The sequence below is a fragment of the Mus pahari genome, chromosome 23 (assembly GCF_900095145.1).
Source record: "Mus pahari chromosome 23, PAHARI_EIJ_v1.1, whole genome shotgun sequence".
Lineage (NCBI taxonomy): Eukaryota > Metazoa > Chordata > Mammalia > Rodentia > Muridae > Mus > Mus pahari.
The window spans coordinates 21,461,331-21,471,539 of NC_034612.1; positions in this window are offsets into that span (position 1 = coordinate 21,461,331).

The window sequence follows — 10,209 nt, forward strand, 5'->3', positions numbered from 1 at the left end:
GGACTTTGGGGATAGCATTTAAAATGTAAATGAAGTAAATACCTAATAAAAATTGGAAAAAAATAACAACAACAACAACAACAACAACAAAAACTCTCAATTGCAGATCTGACTCTACCCATTAACTTAATTGCTATAATAGTTGAACATAGTTAGGGGCTCAAGTATGGTATATTCTCTCTCTCTCTCTCTCTCTATATATATATATATATATATATATATATTATATCTATTATATATATATCTATTATATATATGTGTATATATATGTGTATATATATGTGTATATATATATATATATATATATATATATATATATATATATATATACATACACACATATATATATGAGTTCAGGAGTTGGTCTTTGCCTACCACCTTTTGGAGACAAGATGTTTTGTTTTTCACCACTGCATTTCAGGAGTACTCCTGTCTCCACCTTCTATCTCATGATACACATGCTGGGATTACATGAACTCTGGGAATCTGACCTCAGCTTCCCAGGCTTGCATAAATGCTTTATCCCCTGAGCCACTTCCAAGTCTGTGCTGGTTTGAATACGCTTGCCCCATAGGGAGTTGCACTGTTAGGCAGTGTTCTCTTGTTGGAGGAAGTGTGTCACTGTGGGAGTGAACTTGGAAAGTTTCTTCCTACACTCGGGCTCCACCCATTTTGGAAGAGAGCTTCCTTTTAGCTACCTGAGGATGCCAGTCTCTCCTGGCTGCTTTCAGAATGAGACGCAGAATTCTCAGCTCCTTCTCCAGCACCATGTCTGCCTGCACGCTGCCATGTTTTCCTTCTATGATGATAATGGATTAAAATAAATCTCTGAAACTGTAATCCAGCTTCCATTAAATGTTCACCTTTATAAGAATTGCTTGGTCATGATGTCTCTTCACAGCAATGAAAACCCTAACTAAAACACAGCCCTGCATGTGTTATTTTTAATACAAACATACAATACGCAACAATCAGGTCAGGGTAATTGGCCTCTTCCTTGCCTCAAACATTTTTCACTAATTTGTATTCTGAACATTTAGATTCACTCTACTAGATATTTTGAAATATAGAATTAATTGCTGTCAACCATAGCCAGAGAACAGGAGTTGTTCTACTGACTCCATTACACCCCTTTACTTGTCAACCACCCCTCCTAAAGTTCCTCTTTAAATGTTCTAAAGTAACAAAGCATCCTTGGTTTAAAAAGCCATATAAAGCAGAAAGATGAATGCTAAAAAAAACCCCACATTAGGTTCCTGCCCAACCTGGTGGAATAAAACAGCTTTGAAGGTATTTGACTAATGTTTGATTCATTCCATTTTTCCCCAAAACATTTTTACTTTTTTCATAAATTTATTTTCTCTAACTGAGATCTTTCTCCTTTGATCTGTCAGTTCACTTTGAGACATAATATATGAGCTGAAGATGGCTCAATGGGTAAGAGCACCAGCTGAATAAAGTAGAGGGCCCCAGTCAGATTTCTAGTACCCACATAACAACCCAGGCACAGTGTTGTGTGCCCAAACCCTCAGAGCTGTGCAGTGCACAGACAGGGAGGTTGTTGGGGCTTGCTGGCCACCAGCATAACTGCAGGTCCAATGAGAGAACTCATCTTAAGGGAACAGAGTAGGGAGAGATAGAACAGGACACTGGATACCCTCCTCTAACCTCTATGTACACATGGGAGCACATACTCATACACATGTTCACATATCACACCCTCACAGATATGCACATTCACATACATGTGCATATAACACACATACATATATACACACATGTATATATAACACACATGCATATATATATACACATGTGTGTATAACACACACACATATACATCTCAAGCAATACACAGTACTTTTCAATTTTAATAGATGACAAATTGTACTACCCTTCCCTTTAAATTATTAGTGGTCATTTACAAGTATTTTTAGCTCTATATTCAGTGTTTTTGTGATTGTGTTGTGATTACTACAGTGAAGCTATTGTGAATCCCTCCTTTCTTGTAATACTTCCACACTCCTTCTGCATTAATAATTGTTTTGTTTGTCTTTGGCTTAATTTCCACTGACCCCATGGAGGAGACTTTCTTCACACACTGGCAGGCTTCTGAGATGTCCCTTGGTACATGGTGGTAACTCTGGGAAGCTGCTGGTTTCCTTTGTTTCCCAGGGATATACTTTATGACTCTGTTTGCCCTCCAGCACCTCCAGCCCCAGTCATTATGGGTTTGATTGGCAGTGTCTTCTTTGAACTTCTTTACCTCTCTCAAGCACATGGATGACCCTGGGGAGGCGCTTTAGGGAGTAAAACCACTTGCCACACAAGTGCAAGGCGGACATGAGGACATGACTGTGAATCTCCAGAACCTGTAACAGCAAGAAGCAGCGGCACTTGTCTATAGTCCCGGCAGTCCTGTGGGGAGATGGAGAGCAGAGACTGAAGAAACCTAGGAAGGTCCTGAGCCACAGACCACGCTCTAAAGAGGAGAAAAGAATCGTAAGAGACTCCCTCACACAGAGGGCATGCCTGGCCTGGCAGCTGAGGTTGTCCTCTGATCTACACTTGTGCACAATGGCACATACTACAAACACACACACACACACACACACACATTTAAAGAAAGTAAAAACAAGCTTACTTCCACATAGAATTTTGGTTTGATATGATTTTTTTCCTATCTTATTTATGAAGTGTAACCTCACTGTCTTTTGGTGCCAAACATTGCATTTTCTAAGACTGAGACATTTATTGTTTTTATCCACCTTGGCCCCTTGATTTGTTTCCTGGAAGCTTTTTAACCAGTTCCTTCTAAGCCCCTCCTTTCTGAAAGTCTCTAACAATTTTTTTTTAAATCTTTTTTTTAATAGTATTCTTTTTTTTAAAAAGATTTATTTATTTACTATATGTAAGTACACTGTAGCTGTCTTCAGACACTCCAGAAGAGGGCATCAGATCTTGTTATGGATGGTTGCAAGCCACCATGTGGTTGCTGGGATTTGAACTCTGGACCTTCGGAAGAGCAACCAGGTGCTCTTACCCACTGAGCCATCTCACCAGCCCTCTAACAATTTTTAAAACTTGTCCTATTATTGGAAATTTTTTACATTATTTCTTTAATCATTTTCTGTGTGTTATTATTTTTTTTTAATTTCTCATATACTTTATCTCCAGGGTAGAACCAATCATTTTCTTATATTCTTCTTGTGTTTTAATTGATTTAATTATTTGCATGTAGATGTGTGTAGGTTTGCATGTGCATAGGTCATGTATGTGTGTGGAGGTCAGAGGACAACTTATGAGTATCAGTTCTCTCCTTCTACCACGTGGGTCCCAGGAATCAAACTCAGGTCATCTGGCTTAGCAGCAAGCACTTTTACCCAATAAGCCATATAGCTAGCCCTATATTTTCTTTTCCAACTTCCATATCTTCATCCCCCACTTCTGCCCAAGTATGTGTGTGTGTGTGTGTGTGTGTGTGTGTGTGTGTGTGGTGTGCATGTGGATGTGCAGTTCTCAGATTTTCTATATTGCACTGCCCAGCTCTTTTCCATAACTGAATTTTAAAGTCTGGTTTTATTTAATTTCTGAAGTACAGGGGGCTGACTTAGTTCTATACATCCCTTCCTCTGGACCCTCTCTTATACAGTCTTTAAGGACACAAATGTAATGCCCCCACTGCCTGCTCCCAACTCGCCCTCTTTTCTTATACACATACATCATGACCACAGAGCCTTGCTGCCTCTATGCCTTATCTGCCATTTGTCCCATGCAAATCTGTGCAGAGACGCATGCATGAACATTGCTGGGATACTGGTTCTTATTGAATAAGGCCACCAATGTTGAGATAAGGAATTAAAAGCACAGTGGCATTCTTTGCAAATATGCAAGCCCATGAGTTTTTAAGGAGATTTGGAAAGTTGGCATAGTCATGAATCCCACCTGAAATATCTCAAAACAAACCCTGGCTTTCATATTTCTACTATCATTTGCTTCATGTGGCTTCTTCGTTGGTGCAAAATCAAGAGGAGGGATAGCCCATTGTTAAATAGACTGTGGTGGCCTGAAGCAGTCCCTAAGTGAGTGAAAGGACAATTAGAGTCGCGATGTTTACTCCCAGTAAGTGTCTTATTTTATTTTTATTATTGATGTCTGTGTGTCCGTGTCTGTGTGCACATCAGTGCAAGTGACTGTAGAGGTTCAAAGGAAGCATTGGATTTGGAGCTGGAGTTATAGGCAGTTGTGAGCTGCCCAGTGTGGGTGTTGGGACCAGAACGGAGATCCCTGCAAAAACAGAATTTGCTCTTAAGCACTCAGCCTTTCCTGTTTTCTTTATCTTTAAAAACCTTCTAGGGACAGGGAGATGTCTCATCAGGTAAAGGCACTTGTAACTAAATCTGATAGCCTGTATTTGATCCCACGACTCCACATGATGGAAGAAGAGAAGGGACTGTCACACTTTGACTGCTACACACATGCTGTGATTTGTGAATACACACTAAATAAATATATTTACTGTAAATGATAGTTAAACTTTAATCGCATTGGTCAAATGTTGCTGTGAGAGAATATATATTTTAGGAAATGATTTGTTGTGGTCCGTGGTTTTAGAGATTTCAGCCCATCATAGCAGGGAAGGGCAGGCAGGGGCAGAGTGGCTCATGTCACTGCAGTCAAGAAACAGGGAGAGGGAATGCCTGCCTATACAGCGGGCACTATTCCTCTTTGTCTTTTGTTTCAGTGAGGGTCACTAACCTACAGGATGGCACACCCACATCCAAGTTGAACCGCTCCCCGATCCTTCATTAAACCTCCCTAGAATCAGCCTCACAACTACCCCAGAGGTGTGCTTTACCCGGTGTCTGGGTGCCTCTCAGTCCAATGAGGCTGACAGTCTGAAAGAACCATCATGATCAGGAAGGGTGACTTTATCACTAGACCAGTCTACAGAAACTAGATGGGAGAGAGAGCCACAGTCAACAGATGGGTCTGCAGAAGAGATGGACACTGGCGAAACCCAGTGTCAGGTGCTAATCATAATCAGCTGCATTTGTCTTAATCCCCTCCGTGGTTTTACAGATAGCACGCAGATTGGCAGAGTTAAATTGCCCCACCCTATGATCTCTCCAAAGCCTTTTATGTGTCAATTCAGGCAGGAAATGGCCCATCTCCTGTCTATTTTACAGGGGGTGGGGGTGTAGTGCTTAAGGATTCAAGGCTGAAACAGTCATTTTGAACTCAATTGTCTAATTATGATTATGGTGTCTCAGTGATTGAGCAGGACCCAAAAAAGCAACACCTACTTCTCAGATCGTAGTTCAAGGCCTGCTAGCCAAGCATGGAGATTTGCTAATGAGCATCGGAGCCAAGTCCCTAGATGCTGCTATTAAGCTCCGCCTAATCATGTCTTTCAAGCAACATCAGATAGTGACCCGACTTTTTGTTCAGGCTACAGGGCCTTTCCATTTGGTACATCAGTTCATTAAGTAATTGAATCCAGTGAATTGATATGAAACATCCCTGTCACCAAACTTTACAATAAAAATAAATAAATAAACTACATCTGGGGAGATGGCTCAGTCAGTCAAGAGCTTGCCTCAGAATCCTGAGGATCTAGGTTTAATGCCCAGAACCCACACTAAAAAGCCAGACCTTGTGGGACATGCTTAGAATTCTACCACTAGAGAGATGGAGATAGGCAGATAGATTCCTGGGGACTCCCTGGACAGGCAGCCTAGCCTATTTGTTGAATCCTGGCCAGTGAAAGAACCTGAGTCATTAACAAGGCAGGCAACTTTTCAGGAACAACCCCTGAGCTGTTCTCTGACCTCTATAGAGATACACACACACACACACACACACACACACACACACACACACATGAACAGGCACACAAATCCTCCCAAATGAATAATTAATCAACTAAGCATTAAATTTTTTTTTCTTCAGACTGGGATACATAAACATCCATGATTTTGGAAATACTCATAGCATATGGTCCAGGATGCTTTAGATGGGAATTGACTCCCTTACAATCTTTGCTGGTTTCCATAAAAGAGTTTGCATGGCTTTAATCTCTTATGACAACCTTGGACCATGGGTAAGACTTTGAGAAATGTAGTTAGTTAACCCTGCCAGCTACAGGAAGACAGAAATGTGGACAGAAAAAAACAGGCCAGGTAAACACGAAGAAAACTGTTGCTGCCTGAGTGGGTACCATAGGCTGTGGCGGATTCCCCAAAGGAATGGGAAAGCATTCAATCCAGTGCAATACAGGAGTTAGTATATGGGGCCCCCAGGAAGTGGGAGATTCATAATTTTGGTTTTGCCTGTTTGTATGAGCGCGTGCATGTGTTTGTGTGCAGGTGTTCATGCATGTGTGCATTTGTGTGTGGATGCCAGAAGACAACTTCAAATGCCATTCCTCAGATGCTGGCCATCTCTTTTGAAACAGGCTCTTTCGCTTCCCTGGAATGCCTCACATAGTAGGCAAGGCAGCAAGGTTGCCTGCTGCCTTGCTGCTGAGCCCCCACGGATCTACCTCATCGCAATGTCCCCAGTGCTGGGCTTACAAAGCATGAATCACAATTGCCTTTATTTATTTATTTATTTATTTATTTATTTATTTATTTATTTTTAGTGTCGGTTCTGGGAATTGAACTTGTGTCTTCATGCTTATCAGACAAACCTTGGTTTTGCTTTTAAGAATCAGGAACTGTGCGGGGCAGTGGTGGCGCACACCTTTAATCCCAGCACTCGGGAGGCAGAGGCAGGCGGATTTCTGAGTTCGAGGCCAGCCTGGGCTACACAGAGAAACCTGAACCCCCTCCCCCCCCCAAAAAAAAAAAAAAAGATTTTCTGTTTCAAAACTAAAAAAAAAAAAAAAAAAAAAAAAAGAATCAGGAACTGTTATTCATGGGAACCTAGGAGATGATTCAGACTGAAAGATTTACTTTCTACTGTGTAAGGGAGAGAACTTAGGTCCCCATATAAATGTTAAGTGAGTTTGGTGGCTCGCTGTAACTCCAGCCTGGGAAAGAAGACAAGGGAGCCCCAGAGCAAGCTGCCCAGGAAGATTAGCCTTACCATCTAACTCTGGGTTTGATCGAGGGACCCCCGCCTCATTGAATAAAATGTGATTGAATACGACAGTAATCAAGGATGATTCCCTATATCAACTTCGAGCTTTCACATTCTTGTGATCCCGTGTGCCTGAGCTCCCACACCCATAGGGGCGCCCAAGCACATGGAAAACAGGTATACACACAAATGTATAAAAAGAAAGAGCAGGTTGTGACCAGCTATTACTTTAATGAAAAGGTTCTGGAAGTTTGGAGTGCCTCTGCGGGCACCAATGTTGTGAATTCATTCTGTGCCCGTGTTGAAAACTTTATCTATAATTCTGTAGTGTTGAGAGACAGGGCCTCTAAGAAGTGATTCAGGGTTGCACGGCAGCTTCTGAAGAGATAAAAAAAATCTTCTATCTTGGAGGAAAAGTTCCTGTGATGGGGTGTAAGAGGCAAGGGAAGCAAACAGCAGGATACTTTAGGACAGGATGTTTACAAAGGGGGTTAAACCGCAGGATTTGCTAAGGCCTTGGTTCTCAACCTGAGGGTTGCGACCCAGACAGATCTACTGACAGATATCCTGTAAATCAGATATTTACATGATGATTCATAACTGTAGCAAAATTACAGTTATGAAGTAGCAGTGAAATAATTTTATGGTTGGGGGTCACCATAACATGAGGAGGTTATTAAAGGGTCCCAGCATTGGGGAGGCCCAGTGAGACACCCCACCCTGCAAGGAAGCCCTTAAGGCAGGAAGCAAATAACTCCAAAGAGCTCCATAGGCTGTGATGGACGCCCCAAAGGATAAGATCCTACAGGATTCTGAAAGTATTCCATCCATGCAATATGAGAGCATCCAGGGGGCCCCAGGAAGTGGGAGATGAATGATTTTGGTTTTGCCTGTTTGTATGAGTGCGTGCATGCATCACTTCAATGGGCGAGACTGACTAGATCCTTCCCTCCACAAGATGGCTGAGAATCACTCTCAGACAAGCCCAGCCGCCTGCAAGGATCAGACAGTCTTGCAGAGAAGCCCCAGAGCCATTGAAGAGGCTGGAAAGGACACTTTGCAAGCTGCTGTGCTGCCTGCAAGCTGTGCAGTGTGCTCCGGGCTTCTAGCTCCTGTGAGCTGTTATCAGTCATCCCTGGGTGCGCTGCACCTTTGGTGACGAGCCTGTCTTTGCTTGATTTCTTGCTCCTGGAAGTAACCCCTCACCCCCATTCCTGGAACCTGAATAAAACTTATTGGCTCACCAAGTTGGACTTGGGTGGTGACTGCCTTTTGGTCTGTTCTCAGTTTACTACCTGGGGTGAGTAGACTTTTTTTTTTTTTTTTTTTTTTTGTTTCTCCTTATGTTTGAGATGAGGTTCTGCTGGCTCCACCCTCATGGAGGCAGTTAATGACATTATGGAAGGGGCAGGTTAGTTATGATGAGAGTGGCTTCTTTAGAGTAAGGATTCTTTTAGATCCTTCCTCTCCCATCCCATCACCTTTCTCTCTGCCTTGCCTTGTGTCTTCCATCATAGAATGGTCTAGAAAGAAGTCCCGTGCCAGATATGACTCAGTAATATTGGTCTTTCAACCTCCAGAACTGGAAGACATACATCTCTCTCCTTCGTGTGTTACCCAGGCTCACACCATCTGTGATAGACATAGGAAATGGGTGTGTGGGATTGCCTGAGCTAGGATATGTAGTAGAAAGCTGAGTGCAGTAATGATTGGAGGGCGGCATGTGGTGAGTGTATAAAATTTACCTGGGCTTTGCTCCGTAGGAGTGTAGTAAATTTGTGTTTAAGGCTTCATTCCTAAACAAACTGTGGTTTCATTGATCTTTTCTGCAAGCATTTATTGAAAAATCTATGCTATGGCTGTCTCTGCCCAGACAGGAAATGCAAAAAGACATAAGATATAGTCCCAGTCTTAAAGAAATTACTCGGGTCCAGTCACGAGGCCGAGAAGCCCATCAGCGTATAGGGCACTGCATTAAGCAACATAATAACTGCTGACATTATTATAACATTTGCTCTATCAGGGCTAAGCACTTTAAATACACACCGAATTAATCCTGACCATAGTGCTGGAAGGAAAAAGTTCTAGTTTCATGTCTGTTGCTGTGATAAAATACCCTAACAAAAATCACTTTAAAGGATAATGAGTCTGCTCATCTTATAATTCCAGGTCGCGGTCCATCACTGTGGGGAAGTCAAGGCAGGACCATGAAGCAACCAGCCCCATCACACACAGGGACAAAAGGAGAGAGAGAGAGAGAGAGAGAGAGAGAGAGAGAGAGAGAGAGAATATGTAGATATGCTTACTGCTCAGCCCCAATCTCTCTCCTCTTTCCTTCCCTCCCTTCCTGCCTTCCTCCGCCCCTCCCTCTTCCTTTCCCCAATTCCTCTCTGCTCTTACCGAATTCAGGATCCAAACCCCAGTAACTGTGCTGCTCACATTCACGTTCAGGGTGGCTCTTCTCACCTCAACTAACAAAACCAATCTAAATCCCTACAGACGTGCTCACAGGCCAACCCAACCTAGGCTGTCCCTTATTGAGACCTTTGGTATCTCTAGAGTGTGTCGGGGTGACAATTAAATCTAAGCAGTACAGAAGGTGTTTATTCCAGCCCCATTTTACAGGTTAAAGGGTCACAAGAGAGACCAAATAGTTAACTCAAAGTTTCATAGTTTGGTTAGATTTTTGAATCTGACTTCAGTATCTAATCCTGTTTATAATGATACCCAGTTCTAAGGGACACCGTATGTTCAGGAGCTTTGGGGTTCAGAGATGGAGCATCTAAGTTAGGAATGGGTAAAAATGGGGTCTAGAGAGGGAAACCAGAAAAAAAAAATCAGCCACAACTATGTTCAATTTCAATTTGAAAGATCACTGTAGCATTCAGGAAATGGAATCAAGACATTCCTGGGGCCTAGGGAGATGTCTCAGTCACGTAAGTGCTTACTCTGCAAGCCTGAGGTCCTGAGTTTGGATTCCCAACACTCATGTAAAGAGCCAGGTGTGGCTTGTGCTTTTCTGATTCCAGAGCTGGGGAGATGGGAGTAGGAGGGTCTCTGAGGTCTGGATCCTATCCAAACAGATGAGTTCCAAGTTCAGTGTTAAAAAAAAAAAAAAAAAAAAAA